At 34.4% G+C, this 17,462-nt stretch overlaps 1 pseudogene; it reads right to left on the bottom strand.

Moving 5' to 3' along the window:
- The window catches only part of LOC143387140 (cadherin-12-like), a 79,009-nt pseudogene that overhangs the window by 28,977 nt on the left and 32,570 nt on the right, over window positions 1–17,462 (bottom strand).

The raw sequence follows: 17,462 nt of genomic DNA, 5'->3' as shown, positions 1-17,462 counted from the left end.
TATTTCTCTCGATGTTGATAAATATTATCATTAATTCATACAGTAGCTCTAAAAATATATTATCAATCTCCCCACTTTACTTATGAAATTATAGAAATGAAACCATAGAAACAAGAAAGAATTTGTCCAAGTTTCCATAGATTCAATGTTTTATGCTGATATTTGAACAAGTCAGTAATGATCCCCATATGATCATCACTCTGTATTATTACCAAATTGACAAGGGATATTATAAGGAAGAGCTCTGCTAATCATATGGTGTGATGCACAGAACATTTACAAACATTATGTTTCTGGCAGGGGAACAAAAGATAGGTTCATAACAGTGGCTGAGAGCAGGTGACATTATTGCAGCTGGCCCATTAAAATACCCATGCCACAAAAAGTGATCCTGTGTTCATCATGAAAATTCAGTTAAGGGAAGTGTATCTCCAAAGAGCAGGTTATTATTCTGGCAAGCTTGTTATTATTCTGATAAGTTTGTAGTTCTCATGTCACTGCAGTCAGAGATCAAAACTTGTTTGCCTGTACAAATGAGATTTATGAACTAAACTTGTCAATATTTGTTAGTAATTGATTTTCCCACCTGAAGTTACTGAATGTAATGGAACAGGGTATAAACCGTGCAATTAATCTTTTTATATCATGGCTGTTGATTTGAGGTGTGAGAATGCATTGAAGCCATGTGATTTCAATATAATAGCTTATCTTTTAGGAATGCTCTCAAAAATATAAATGAAGTTAAGTTACATTTAAAAGTCAGGAAGCATGAGGATATAATAAGTCTAATTCTCTCTGTAGCATGTTCTTTTTTGAACAAGAAAGAATTGTCTCACAATAGTCCTTTTAAGCACTTCTATTCAACTAAATATATGCCTAATTGAAGAAGAAAATTGCTACTGAATGTGTTTATCAGCTAGCATTTTAAAAAGAATTTTCAATGCATACTATGTTCAATCATGCAACTCATTATATTTGCTGGGTGTACATCATGCAGTAGACACCTTGCTAGAGCTGAAACATGAAAATTAAGTAAAATAAACAAGAATTGGGGTTACACATATCAACACATGATCTTAATGACTGATAGAGGGATAGGGAAGACCATAGGAGAGCCAAGAAAAGGCATTAAGTGTAAAATCAAATGGTTCAGGCAAGACATCCTGTGCCTGATGTTTGGTGGCACTAGAAGGATATGGAGAAATGATCTTGAAAAAGAGACTAAAAAACCCAAAGTGAAAGGGAAAAGATGGTATTTTAGAGAGCAATGCAACCACACTATCAGACCTGTGAAAGTAGTATAGAGAATTATACATTGTTAGTAATTGCTATAGAAAATACTTGAGAGGAACAATAATGAGAAGATGAGTGATTTAGGTCAAAGAAGACCTTAGACATACTATTAAGTAGGTAGACCACATGCTAAGGGAGATCAACACTGCTGAGCAGGGTCACGGGGGCTTACATTTAACCCCTAGAAAAGTAACTTGTTGGATGTATTTGAAGAGGATGAGACTGTGAGCATTTCTGGATCTTCAAAATCTTGACAAAAGACGGAGAGTAAGCAGGGTTGTAAAGAGACTTGATTCAACAGGCTTTGAGGAGTGATGAGGAAAGGGACACTTGCAGCCCAAAGAAGACACAAGATACATTAGCTGACTTTAAATTGGTAGAAATGGACACGTGCAGGGGTGACAGAATTACTTGTTATGTTTTGAGGGAATAGGTAGGACTGAAGAAGAGAACATATATAAACACAGATTTCAGATACTTAAAGCAAATATGTTTATATTAGAACTGTAAACATTTATAAGGGGTTTCCTCAGGAAATAGTACACACTGTGGGCGATTTTGGAACTGCTCCAGTAAGTTCCCACTTTGCTAAAATGTACTTCACCTTCCATAAACTCTATTGAGATATAATTTATATGCTAAAAATTTCACCCACTTCATCCGTAAAATTCATTCATTTTAGGTATCATGAATGTTGTGCAAGAATGTGGTAGTTTTTAGAAAATATTTTAAATTTATTAACTCTATATGTATATATTGTTATGTGTTTAATTTTCTGGAAATTTTATTTTTATGGATAAAAATTGTGATGGGGTCAAGGAATAAAATAATTCTGTCCCTGAGGAGTTTTTAATGATAAAAGACATTCTCTTGCCTCCTGTTTAAAAGTCATTTGTTCTTGTGTAGGTAGACCTTGGTGCATGATTTATATTAGGTACTCTCCAACGTGACAGACAAGAACTGCTACTTTATGTTATTTTTAAATTTAAATTCATCATACATTTCTAAGAACATTTTAGAATACCTCTCCAATATATTACTTGATAATACTTTCCACATTCATTTTTAACTTCATGTACACACATGTATTAATGTTTTAACAGACATATTTGAGAGTACCTTAGAGGTTTTATATCCCCTGGATCCTAAATATTAACATGTTTCTCCAAAATCAAAGACAACTAATTTGTCCCAATATTGTTGAGGGTTAATGTTAACAATTTGGTTAGTGCAGAAATAAATACTTACTCATACACTTAATCTCAGAATAAAGTAAAAATAAACAGAGGTGAGTTCCCTGTAATTTCAGGCAATTCTGATGCCCAGCCTATGGGAAACTACAAGTCAAAATTAGTGGCTTTAACGTTTTTATGGTTTAGATATTAGGTATCGCCCAAAATATTATGTGTGAAGCAATGCAAGAAGGTTTAGAGAAGAAATGATGAGGTTATGAGAGTCTGAACCTAATCAGTGAGTTAGTCCCCTGGTGGAATTGGCTAAGTGGTAACTAAAGGCAGGTAGGGTGTGTACAGAGGACACAGGATGTCTTTGGGGTATGTATTTTGTATTTGGTAAACGGAGTCTCTCTCTTTTCTTTTTCATCATCATGTGAGCTGCTTCCCACTGTCACACTCTTTCATATAATGTTCTACCTGACCTCGAGGCCTAAGGAATAGAACAGGCTGTCTATGAACAGGACCCCTGCAACTGTGAGTACTCAAATAATCTTTTCCTCCAATAAAATTGTTTTTTATCAGATATTTAAGTCACAGAAATGAAAAAGCTAAACTTTATTGAAATCCTATGCTAAGCGGCAGAAGGAGACCCTCTTACCACGAAAGGTCACTGACTAAATGTTTTCTCAGGGTCAATTAATCTGTGTTTACAGACTGACTTCACTTCACCCACTTTCATATTGCCCCACACTCTGTGGCAGGCCCAGTCTGATAGGCAGAAACTTTCTCAGCTCTCCAAGATCAATATCCCTGAGCCCTTCCCCTATCTATGATCTTTGAAGTCCCACAGTATCAGATTCACTGAGGGAAAGATGGGATATACTGCAAAATGATATAAGTGTGTTATCTATACAAAAAAGGGTTGAGACATTTGTGAGGCCCAAAGAAGTAAGGTTGCCTAGTGTAGTTACTTGCTACAAAATGTTGAAAAAAAATGCGTGGCCATTTGCACAGAACCAAGGACTCAAATTGGATAACTTTGCTACCAGAAATTTATAATCATACAAATCATGTTTCATCAGATTTTATGTAGTTTTATATTTTCTGCCTTTTGATTAGATTGTTTATTCCTTTTACATATAAGGTCTTTGAATTAATATTGAATCTGCATTTGCCAGTTTTTTTTCCATAAGTTTTGTTTCTTTTTTCCTCTATTCCTTCTCTACTGTTTCCTTTCTCTACTGTTTCTTTTTTCCTCTATTCCTTCTCTACTGTTTCCTTTTTCATTAAGTGAATATTTTGCATTGTAATATAAATCCTTATACTTTTTTTCGTTGATTTATTTTTTCTTATACCTATTCTGAGGTTTGACCATATACACCTTATCAGATTCAAATTCCCTAACTGAATTCCAGTACTATCTAGAAATATTGCTCCTATATATCTATGTGCTTTTATTAAATATGGTATAAACATATTTACACCAACCTTTATGTATCTATGTCACAAGTCTAATAAAACATGGTAATAATTATGAAATATGTCTATTAAGGCTTAATAAAAGCAAGTAATTGGAGAAGAGCTTCAGATCTCTGGGTTCTCAAGGACTCTGTTTCAGCCTGGGCAAATTCTCTGAGCCAGTGCTCTAGGCATTGGGTGTAGACAGCAGCCTGTGGACTTCCTGTTCTGCCTCTCATTGTTCAGGGTGTTTGGGCCCCACATTATTAGTCTCACTGGGATAGAACCTCCAGCTGTGTGTGATACTGACTGGAGGAGAGATGCTACTGGTCCCTTAGTCACACTCACTAGAAATTTAGCTTCTGAAACCTGGAGGTGGAGGGGATGAGAAATATTGGCAGCCTGACCCTCCTAGCAAACCATTATCTCTTGATTGGCTACTGAAGAGAGGGAAGACATGTCTCTTTAACCACAAATACCCAGGGCAGGCATTTCTACCAAGGTAGCTGGGACATAATAAGGAGGGAGGTAGTGGCTTTGGGTCCACTGCCAAAGTCTGTTGCTTTTCACAAATTTTTGTTTACTTACTTGAGTAAATAGTTCTTCTTGTGCTGTTAGCCTTTAGAAAAGTTTTGAGAGACAGTAAATAATTGTTTTTTAGTTTGATCATTTTTTTTAATTTTTATTTGTTTATTTGTTTTACCAAGGAAGGCCTCTGCAGAGTTCCACATTGGCCATTCATTAAGTGGAATCTTCATCAATTTTTACAATTCTTTTCTTCCTTTATATTGCACTTAACCTGCATTTTATTTTTAAAATATTTCATTATTTGAGACTCTACCCATCTTGGAAATGTGAACATCTTTCTTCCATGCAATGTAATATGTTAGGGTCTGTAAACAAGTCAAGATGGCGCCTGGCATTTTGCCAGAGGGAGTGGTTTGTGAAGTAACGCCAGAGAGCCATTAAGTGTGGAGATTCCTTATTGGTTGACTGCTGTATCTAGTTTATGTTAATTAAGATACGCTGTGTGGAATGTATATATACCCCTCCTATTCTACAATAAACGTCTCCCACTCCTGCTGTATCAATCTACACAAGTCCCTTTTCACCCCCCGGTTATTTTGCTGCAGCCGGACCCCAGCAGATGGTGGCCCATATGGGGATCCCCAGGACACTCGGGGGTAAGTGACGAAAAAAAAAAAGCTGCCCGTCCATAGATAGGAAGGGAGCAAATCTGCTCGTCCCTAGACAGATAGGGCGAGAGGACAAATGGCCATTTCGAGAAAATGGAGAAGATTGATACAGTATGTTTGTGTCTTGTTTTGTCTTGAAATGTTGTATTGTCTTTGTGACGAAAATATGGAAGGGGTGAGAAGTAAATTACTAAGAGAAGAAGGCACCCCAGTGGAACCAAGAGGAGTTAGGGCATGTGTTGATGGAAGTCCAGGAACTCCAGTCAGAAAGAAGAAAGTTCAGAGGAGCAAGGATTATCAGGAAAAATGTTGCAGCAAAAGGCTATTACTGAATCTTTTCGTTACTGGAGGGTGCATGAATTGGCGTGGCACGGCGGCTGCCATGTGCGTGAGCCAGTCATGGCACAGCAAGGACTTTCCAACCGGTGGCAGCAGGCTCTTCCCCGCCCCCCCCCCGCCCGGGGAGCAGGACACCACTGCGAGAGAGCCCAAATCCAAACCTGACCCAGAGGCACAGTCTCACAGGCTCTTGCTCCCTGTGCCCAGTGGCAGTTTGAGTCCGGAACACTCCCCGGACTCTCCCTGGGTCCATCTGGGGCTGCCCGGGATGCTGCAGGCGAAAGATGGCCCGCATCCCTGAAGTTTGATCATTTCCAAGGCCGGTAACTACAATGGTTCCCCCACACCTGGAAGCTAATGAGTAATGAGCAATATTAAGGCTTATTTCAAATGTTAAAAAAAACCTTGAGATAATGTACTAAATTGTTCAGAAGGTTGTTTTCTTAGCACCTGCTGGAATACTACAGGATTTTCTTTAGCATCATTGCTGGAGTTCCTGCCTTTGTCCCAGTGCCGGTGAGGACGAGGGTGGAAGAATTTCCAGTGTTGCTGAGAACCAAACAAGACTTCGGATCAAGCTAGCTGCCTGCAGAACTTACCTGGACTGTGATTTAAGCTAGCTGCCTGCACAACTAACCTGGACTGTGATTTACCTGAACTGTGAGTTAATCTATTGAGACACTGCTTTACCTGGACTGAGACAACAAACTGTAATCTACAACAAATTGTAACTCGATATCTTTGCTAACAGTGTCATTGCTGGTATTATTTTTCCAAGGGCTCCTTGCATGGAGCCATCAATTGGCTTGGAATTGTGGCATTTTGTATCCTCCCCTTCTGCTTGTAGCAGATTATTTATGGTTTGTGTAAAAATCACTATGGTTGTTATTTAAATTAAACAAAAGGGGAAAATGTTAGGGTCTGTAAACAAGTCAAGATGGTGCCTGGCATTTTGCCAAAGGGAGTGGTTTGTGAAGTAACTCCAGCGAGCCATTAAGTGTGGAGATTCCTTATTGGTTGACTGCTGTATCTAATTTATGTTAATTAAGATAAGCTGTGGGGAATGTGCATATACCGCTCCTATCCTACAATAAACAATGGCTCCCACTCCTGCTGTATCAGTCTACACAAGTTCCTTGTCACCCTCAGGTTATTTTGCTGCAGCCGAACCCCGGCAATAATATTCAATTAATACGGTAGATTCCAAATAAGATAACATAGCTTGTATATATTTCCTGTAGGTGATTCAATCTCTTTTCTTTCCCACTGCCTTTTAAATTATTTAAAAGTAGAGACTAGTTTTGTTCATTTTTCTGTTACCAACTGCCTGGGATAGTAATCTCCACAGACAACTTGCAACTTACATTTTGCACTTAATTTGATGCACAGAAACAATTATTCCAGTTTATATGACAGCCAAATATTTCCACTAGAAGGCAATAAGAAATTTTAACATGTTTTATTCAGGAAAACCAATTTATTTTTCTGATTTGCAGAAGAATTCATTAGCTTTAATACTCAAATTCCTAAATCCCAGAAAAAACTTCACATTCCCAGACAAAATAAAAATTTACCATTTTACTTATACTTAATACTTGGAGACATGTCATAATTTACAAATTTGATTCAAACAGAAATACAACTTTGTGTAGTTAATTACATACATTTTAAGTTTTTTGACAACATATTAAATATTCAATGATTTGCATAATGTATGCATAAAATAATATGTCAGGCTGAGGACTTAACTCAGTAATATAGTACTTCCCTAGAATGCACAAGGCCTTAAATTCAGTCTACAAAACAAATAAAACCTCTAAATAAATAATAATGTGTCTACAGCATCCTGTATTTTGTTACCATAGTAAGCAAATTTCATTTACTTTGCTCAGTCTGACACTGACATATAAGTGCACTACATAAATTGACTATTACTGAAATGCAATGAAATAGTTTGAAGAACACTTGTTTTCTGGACAGAGTGAGTGATGTAAAATATCACTCATTCTTTTTACAGTTAGGTGTGAAATCTTTCTTTCTAATGCACACTATTCTTCATTTCTACAAAATTTGGAAAATAATATGTACCCGACTGTGTAACTGTCTTGTTAAAAAGATAAAATGTGTTGCTTTGACCCAGAATCACACGTGTCAACTTGCACTGTGTGTTTTTGTGTGTGTGTTTTCCGTTTCCTCTGTCTGTCAACATTATTTCATTTAATTTCCAGATAAAATATACTTCCATACCCACAAACTTATGCTTAGTTCTAGCATCAAGTTATGCTATACATTATCTTCAACTTTAAAATACCTGAACTACGAAGCTCCGCACAAATCTCTCAAACACAAACCATGAGCACAGATTCTCAGGCTCTGTATTATAAATGGTTTCTGTGTTTGGCTCTCATTCACCATTTTATGTCACCCAGTTTTTAGATTGTCCCCTGGTGACATTTGGTACCCTTTTCTCTGGATGTTCTCCTATGAGGAAGCCCCCTGACTTCTGGAATATGGCTGAAACTTATACAGACTAGTATTTTTCTGATGTCCTGCCTTCACATGACTGACTGAATCCAGTGCCCAATGAAAGAGTAAATGTTGAACAAGAGCTATCATTTTTTTATTGTGATATTTTACCCAATATAACAATTGGGAGACCAGTAGCAGAAAAAATAATTGCCATGATCTGACAATGAAACCACAACTATAATTTTTGAACATTTCAAGAAGACACGGCATAGTTTCTAAATATAGAAGGGCTTTTCAGGAGATATACGTTCCTAGAGACAACAATCACACACTTTGAGTTTCCAAGAGTCTTCATTAAAATCTAAGGATAGATTGATATTTACTTGCAACTAATCCCAGCAGTACCCTTTTCAATAAACAAGAGACATAACAATAAAGTATGTTTGTACCATCTTCTACTTACTCAGTAATAGTTGAGATTTAAATGAAAAACTAAATACTTATGATATATAAAACAATTCATACAATTTTTCAATGACTATTGCAAAGAAAACTGGTTTAACAATTGCATAGAAATAAATTAAAAAAAAAAAAAAAACAGTAACCTGACCTGTGAAGGCTACCTGATAGAGTACAGTTTTTATTACTTCTTTGTAAATGAGTTTTTAGAAATGCCTCAAAAACTTTTATTCTCTTCATTAGGTAAGCATTCCCCTTAAAATTCTTTCTTTTAATTTACCTAAATAACTTCCTCTGAGTTAATGGAAATGCTATCTTTGACCCTGTCCTAATTCTCAAAACATTTTGTAAAAAGTACTTGATGGTATTGAACTATACTAAAACTATTACATCTTATACTTAGGTAATAAAATGTAAAAATAATAATTCAGGTCAATGTAGAAAACAGTCTTTTGTTTAGGTAATTATTATATATCAAAATCTCTTCATTCTTATCTCTAAGTTGCTAATATTTTGTTGTTGTTGTTGTTGTTGTTGTTGTTGTTGCTTTTGTGTTTGGACAGCTAATGAAATGAAAGTCAATTGAATCTATTTGCAGAAACATTTTAATGAAAACTTCAGCCATATACATCAACACTCAGAGTGTAATTGCTTCCTTAACAATAACAATTAAGCTTTAAACTTTTTTCTTAGAGATCTCAGTGTTTATATGAACCTTTTTAGGCAAATATAAGTTTAAAAAGGTTCATATAAACACTGAGATCTTTATTTCTTTCATTTATTTATTTCTTTATCTTATATTTCTCCTTATTTTTAAATTTTTCTTAATAAATTCAAAGTTGTATCTCAGTTTGGATAGTTGATTGTTTGTTTTAGATGTTTAATGACAAACTAAACACATTATAAAGTTAGAATGGTTAAATAGTTGGCACTCTTGCTGGGACATGGGACACAGTGAAAGGGGAGGCTAAGGAAGAAGGACTGTAAGTTTCAGGCCAGCCCAGGAAGTTCATTGAAACCTTGTATCAAAATAAAATAAAAAGAACTAGGGACATAGCTTAGTTGCAAAAACACCCTGGGTTCAAGAGAGTATTAGAGAGTAACACACACACACACACACACACACACACACACACACACACACAGAAATGTTTCACTTCTTTGTTTAAATATCTCATTTGGATATAAGTAATATGCTTAGAATAGGTGTCTAAAGAGGTATAAATATAAAATGTGTTAATAAAATTATATATATATATATATATATATATATATATATATATATATATATATGTATGTATATATATTAGAGAGAGAGAGAAAATTTTAATATTTATTTTTTAGTTTTCGGTGGACACAATATCTTTGTATGTGGTGCTGAGGATCGAACCCGGGCGGCACACATGCCAGGCGAGCACGCAACCACTTGAGCCACATCCCCAGCCCCTAAAATTATATTTGTTATGTATTCATTTTCCTTTAATTTTCTCATACTTTCCTTTTTTTTTGTTTGGTATTGAGGATTGAACCCAGAGATGCTTTACCATTGAACTATATGAACTATATTTTCATTCCTTTTAAGTTAAGACAGAGTCTCACTAAGTTGTCCAGAATAGCTTTAAAATTGCCACCCTTCTGCCTCTGCCTCCTGAGTATCTGGGATTACAGTTGTGCACCAAAGTGACAGGCCTGTTTTTGTTGTTGTTGTTGTGGTTGTTTGTTGTTTGTTGTTTTCTTAAACAGTCACACATTGTATTCTAACTATGAATCTTTTGATACATGTGCATGTCAGTGTTCAGACTCCCCTGTACTCTGCCATTCTCTTGTTCTATGTGGACCATGTATTTTGTCTTTAGATACTCTCAGAAAAAGATTTTTTTTTCTTTAAAAAAACATCATCTGTTCCCAGAGCATTATATGTGACCATTTGTTCAATTTGTTGAGACCTTGAAGCAGCTTGCTGTAATGGTGGAAAATGTGGTTTACACCAATACTAAGCTTGGGTTCTGAACTTGATGTCTTGAATATAAAACACAGGTTCTCAGCTTTGTTATGTATTGAAACATACAGATAGCAGGGTTTGATAATACAAATAAAGAATGTGCTTAATAAATGTAGGCATTTCATCCCTAGAAATATTTCTGACTCTGGATCTTATGCGTCCTTCATTGGGCCGTGGTTCTCAATTCAATCCAGCTATTTTCTGAATTCCCTGCAGCACTAAATGCATGTTTTGCCTTTGCTCGTGGTGTTCCTATGAAGGGTCCTCAAGTCCTTATGAGTGACATCCATCACTTCTTTCCTACAAAATCCTCCTGTGTTATTTCTTTTGTCTAACCTACATGTTTAAATTGATGTTAATGTTGGTTTCTCAAAAATGAAAATAGCAAAACAAGAGTTTTGTATTTTGTTTTGTTGAGTACATAAGAAGTTCCTTTCATTAGAGTTTATCAGTGAGTTCCCTGTTCAGTCATAGGGCCTTGTACTTACATGGGTGCACTGTATTATTTTATAAGAACATCTGACTGCTCTTATTAACAATATCCAGGCTAGAGGGTAGACATGGAATTTCTTAATTTATATCAATGAGTGTTAAACATACTTATCCTGAAGTACTTTCCAGATAGCTTCATCATAACTACTTCATATTAGTGCCTTGAAGTAGTATGTTTGTTCATGTCATCATTAATTTTATTTACTGTCTCTAGGAGCCACAGCAAAATGGTCTGGATCTGTTTGCTATTTTATCTAAAGCAATTTACCATTTGTGTCTTAAAAGCTTATATTATGTTTTAAAGAATTTTTTATTTCTTTTATTTCTTCTAAGTAAGCTTGATTTCCTACAAAACTAGACATGTGTACTCTTTAGTTAATTTACACTAAAATTATTCACATTCTAATAATTCATTGAATGGTTTATGACAGATTATTTCATGGACTAATTTCTTTAATTTTCTAATGATTATTGACTTTTACCGTATTTTTTCAGGAAAATATATGATGATTATTTACTATGCATTTAAAATAACTAATTATTATAGGTCAAACACATACATACACAATTTCAAATTAGTGTGACAAAATAATTATTCTCCAAAAGCAACTGAAGAAATTATAGAGAGAATGAATGGAGCCAAGTGTTGTGGTACACGCCCATAGTCCCAGCAGCTCAGGAGGCTGAGGCAAGAGGAGCACAAAGTTAAAGCCAGTCTTAGCAAAGGTGAGGCACTAAGCAACTCCTGTCTCTAAATAAAATACAAAATAGGGCAGGGGATGTGTCTCAGTGGTTGAGTACCTCTGAGTTCAATCCCTGTTACCATCACCCTGCACACACACACACACAAACACACACACACACACACACACACACAAGGTAGAAAAGAAAAGAAAGAGAATGGAAAGGGTTTTTTAAATGTTTGCTCCCTCAGCACTTGGAGATAAAGCAAGTAACCTGAACTACTACAAAAGGAAAGCATAGCAATTCAGGTCCATGATACATCCCATGTTCACCTGGGTGGTCAGAACTCCTGAGGAGTTACCTAAGGCAAAACAGGTTGGCCTCTGAAATAAATCACCATCCTTTCCATTACAGTGACACTGCGTAATTGAATGTATTACTAAACTAATATAAAATTTCTTTGTAAATTAAAGCTAATTCTTTGGCTATTTGTTCCAAGGCTTATAATAATGAGAACTTGGGGATCTAGCTGTATTTCTTCAAATCTTTTGCCATCCTTTCTGAAGACATGATTTGATCTTCTGGTATCTTGATTTCTCTCTCTGTAAAATAATATGAGCTATTCTATTGTGTGTGATGTGAGACATGTGCACATTCCAGAACTAGTACAAATTAAATATGATGATATCATTATATGTTGATAGTCGCTTGCTACCAATATAAATAAATCCTTATTTGGATATAAGGTTTGAGGGAACAGAATTTTTTTTTCCTAGTGAAAACAAAATAAGCAATGCATGCTTGTAAGAGTGTTGTTGTCATTTTGTATTGTCAACTAGAAATATGGTATATGAGCAAGATTCAGAAGGACCAATAACATGATAAGAGCATGTCTACAACAAGTATACCTTATTGTCTCCCAGGGGCGGGTTCCTGCTGAGTTTACAAGCAATGGTTACCCAAGGTGATTAGGTGAGATCACAGTTATGAAAATCAAATCACTGATAAGTTTTAAAATGCATTTGAACAATTATGAAGACATGATTTAGCACCACTTTTTTATTGTTCAAAAAAAATCACATTCCCTATCACTAAAATAATTTCTTATACTCCACTTCTTTTCCTTCATCCTAGACTTCTGCTTTCACAGGTACCAAAAGAATATGCATATTTCATTGCCAATTCCAAATTACTGAAAGAACATTTAAGAGACATAGCGTAGTGGAAGGAAGTTACCTCCATCATTGGGAGCAAGGCTATGACAGGGATAGTGAGAACAGGACTTTTTTTATTTGGTTTTCTGGTCACCCCGAGGTGGACAGACATTCTATGCCCCAATTTTCCACTGCATAAGATACTGAGATGCCACAAGTCAAAAGCATCTTGGCCAAGAATCTGTGAACTGAAATTGTAAGCCCAAATAAGTCATCTTTCATTTAAGTTTATTTTTCTCATGTATTCTGTGACTTTGATGAAGAGCTGACTAACATGGTACTATTTAACAATAACCCCCAAAATGTGCAAGTGAAAACCTACTTGATTCAATACTTTTATTGAACAAGCTTTAAATGCAATATACAAAGTTAATATTTTTGAAGTAAAACATGTATCCTAATATGCAATGCAATGTTATTAATAAAATGTAGTATGCATATGCTTATGAATATATGAAAGGGCATTTTTCCAAATCTATCCTAAGCAGAGGTGTGTGTGTGTGTGTGTGTGTGTGTGTGTGTGTGTGTGTTGGCCTTTTTTTCTTAAGGGCTTACATACATGAGGATTTTGATATTATATTTATAGAACTTATGCTCTAATGTCATAGCAAAAGGAAGTTTGATCAATCTCTTCTCAGAAAAATTAATTTCCTCCCCCACTCTTTTTTTCCCTTTGTGTAAAATGATTATCTGTTCTTAGCTTCTATAAATGCAGTTAATGAAAGCTATATGCCATCAGCATATTTGCAAGTAGACTTCATACAAAAACCAATTTCAGAAAAATAATTCTCTTGAGGGTCCTAAATCTTAAGGATAGCATAGTTGTGACAAATTCAAATAAGGCAAACTCCCCAGAGATTAACACATTCAGCTGTTACTGCAGTTTCTAAATTAGTGTCCCCTTTAATGCATGTTTGCCTTGAGTTTCTTTGAAGTATTTCAAATCAAGTCCTGTCTGCTTTTTCTCTTTGGTCCACCAATATTTATACACAATATCTTTATGTTTTTCATTTAACATTTTTGGAGTTGTTTCTTCTCATTTGATTCTGCAGGTTTTCAAGTGATGTAAGAATTCATAATATATCTTTTACTGGAAATTAGTTTCAACTATGGTAAATAGTTAGCTCTTCCTAACTTAATAAAATAATCCACGAAGAATAGTTTATGGCATAGAAACCAACACACTATTTGTTTCTTATTGTAAACTTGAAACATATTTCCTTTTCTAGAGTCCAGTTGGTTTTATGACTCTAGTAAGTTTTTCCTGTATTATATTTTATCAGTTAGTAGAAGAGAATTATTTCTGTTTTCATGACCACTTTTTATTTTAAAATACTGTGATTCAGATCACAGTATTCAGATACTGTGATCTTAAGGAAAAGTAGTACCTATAAAACTTTATAAAATATTTATTAAGATAAAATATTTAATACTTTTTAGAACTGCAGCCTTATCTCTTTACTTTGTATTTGCAATGTGAATTTTAATAATATATATATATATATATATATATATATATATATATCTTAGAATCATTTAAAGAGTGTATGCACTACAAGAATTTGTTATATATAATGATATATGGTCATGATCCATAAAAAATATATATGCAGTGTTTCTTAGAAGCAAGTCCTATTAATTAATTACTGAGTTTCCCATGTATTGTTCTATATTTGTAAACAAAATATTTAATCATTTTGATTTTTGCATCATACAGAAAATATTTATAAATGAATAGTTTGCTATTTGGTTGTAGTTTATAATATAGAAATCAAGTCATTAATTTAACCAATATTTATTTATCTACCCCTATGTTCTAGGTAATTGTATTAGTCAGCTGTGTATTGCTTTGAGCAAAATAACTCTCAAGAATAATTTAGAGTAGAAAAAATTATTTTGGGATCACAGTTTCAAAACTTCAGTTTATAGTTGGCCAACTCCATTGCTCTAAACTTATGATGTAGCAGAAGAAAGTCACAAAACCTATGGCAGTCAGAAATGAGGGGCAGGAAGAGAAAGGGAGGGAGGAAGAGCATAGAGACAAATATATTATTATAATTATATATATGTAATATGATGTTATATATAATATAATACAATTCAAGAACCAGGCTTCCAGTGGCATTCTGTATTGTATTGTATATAATATTATATACAATACAATATATATAATATAATACAATACAATTTTTTATGGATCATCACCATATATCTTTATATAAAACAAATTCTTATAGTGCACATATTCTTTAAATAAATATATATATTATAATTACATATATAATATAATATATGTATCATATTATATATAATACAATACAGAAACCAGACTTCCTTTAGCTATGCCCCGTCTGCCTACAGTTACCACCCAATAATCCACTCAAGTTATTATTCCATTAAATATATTAATCCACCAATTATCTTCTAGCCCTAATCACTGTCAAAAATCCCTACCTCTGAACCACTGCTTCATGGAGTGAAGTTTCTAGAACAAATTATAACATTAATGTTTGAGGTATGTGGGATTCATCAAGACCAATGCAGAAGAGAGGGGATTGGTGGATTGTGATCATATCTCAGCTACTATTAAGACTGATACAGAAGAATTGTGAATTTAGGTCAAGCTTGGGCAACATAATAGAACCCTGACTCCAAATATAAATAAATAGATAGATAGATAGATAGATAGATAGATAAAAATCCAGTGAAGAGCAGTATCTGGCCTTCTGAACTTTATATGCTGAAGGAAAAGTAACAAATCACATATGCAGCTCATAGAATGTGGCAGATTAATCTAGAAATATTTTATACCACCACTTATTTTAATCATCACAAAATTCCTGCTAAGGAAGATAAAAAAATAGAATGGACATTTTTTGAACATGTAGTATCTCCCGATCCAATTTTATCAATAATTAAAATAAATTTTATCTGTTGCCTTAGCATGCCATATGGGAAGCTTGGCTTCACTTTTGTGTCTCTTCCCACATGTGCTTTGTGGATAAATGTGTATTTTTGCCCATCTGATTAAATTTCTGGTGTATTGAAAAAGTAGCTAGTAATAGGTACACATGTTGCAGTCAGACTTGCCTCACTAGAAATTATTTTTATGACCTTTATTGTAACATGTTCTACCACAAAGGGTAGACAATACTAGGGGCAGAAGAAGAGAGCATTAAAAGGCAAAGGCTGGAAGAACAAAGGGGAAAATATTTACAAATTAAACTAAGACTACTAGGGAACTGTGTGGTAAGTTTGCCAGGCAGAAAATCAAAGCCAATCTTTCTTTGAAGCTGGTTTAGTTCTTGGTGATGATATTACTTCTGGCTTTACTGTGCTCAGTGTAATGATAAGAATAATAGCAGTAATAAAATATCCAGAATAAAAGATTAACACTACTAAATTTTACCTTGCATAGTAACACTGTTAAAAGATATTAAACAAAGAAAAAAAAACAAATAGATTGTACCCTAATGTGTCAAATAATTATATATTTGATATTTAGTTTTCAGAACATATTTTCACTATCATTGTTAAGTGAGCAAACATGTTTTTACACCAAACGAAGATGACTCAACAGGATATTTCCACAACTGGCATGATTCAAGTTTGTTGTTTACTCCATGAACATGGACCAGTTTCATGTTTTCAAAACAATTCTGTCTTTCGACAACTCTCACAGAATCAATTAGATCCATCTTCATCTTGGAAGCAGGCACTACTCATTAGAAGAAAGACTAGGGTGTGACTTTAAAATAAAGTGGCATTGCCCTGACTCCTATGACATAAACAATGAAACTTGAAAGCCCACTTGTGCAGGATAATTTCTCTGAAATGTATCTTTCTTTTCCTTCTCATACCAGGATCATTAATTTGACAATTTTCCTGGGTTTGAAACTGTCCCTTTACCTAAGGATGAGTTCTACTTATGTAATCTTTAAATTTTTCTGTGTGAAAGGGTTTTGAAGTGCTGCATTAGAAGGACAACTTTTGTTAATGTTTTTTGTATCATCATGTAATTCAACAATTAAAAAATTGAATGTGATTTCGACATATGCAATTGGACTGTTACCCCAATTCTCTTTTATTAAATTGTATAGAGTTTTAATCAGTGTTTTTTTCAATGTTTTCATTATTTTTTGTTACAATCTTCAGTATTTCTTTAATAGCTTTACACATTTATTAAAAAAACTATAATTTTGTTTGCAAGGCATTTTCTACTCATTCTCTTTAGATTAACTGGAACTGAAACATGTTGCAATGTTGACATGCAGAAAAACAGCCTGAGCCCCATGAGTAAACTGGCCAGTACTTGACCTGAAAAGTAAGGTATGCTCATTACTATAATTTTTCTCCCTTTTTGTGAGACAGATGTGCTTCTTTTAGAGTTCTGTCCTTATCACAGATGTGCTATAGAAAATAAAGAATCTGTTGTGATCTGAGTGGCCATGCTCCCCTTGTATATATATTGATGTTGTAACCTGCAATGTAATGGTATTACAGGTCAGCATTTTGTGGAGTATTTAGGTTCAGAGGTGAAACCCTTATAGATGGTATTAGGGACCTTTGCATTTCTATAAATTATGGGCATTCAGAGTCAACCTGCATAAGGCACAGAAAGAAGAAAAGAAGTATAAAGAAAGTTTCTGTCTACTTAGAGAACAGGTATGAAATCACCAAC

Source organism: Callospermophilus lateralis, unplaced genomic scaffold, assembly GCF_048772815.1.
Source record: "Callospermophilus lateralis isolate mCalLat2 unplaced genomic scaffold, mCalLat2.hap1 Scaffold_929, whole genome shotgun sequence".
NCBI classification, from domain to species: domain Eukaryota; kingdom Metazoa; phylum Chordata; class Mammalia; order Rodentia; family Sciuridae; genus Callospermophilus; species Callospermophilus lateralis.
This window is presented reverse-complemented; position numbering and strand designations above follow the sequence as displayed.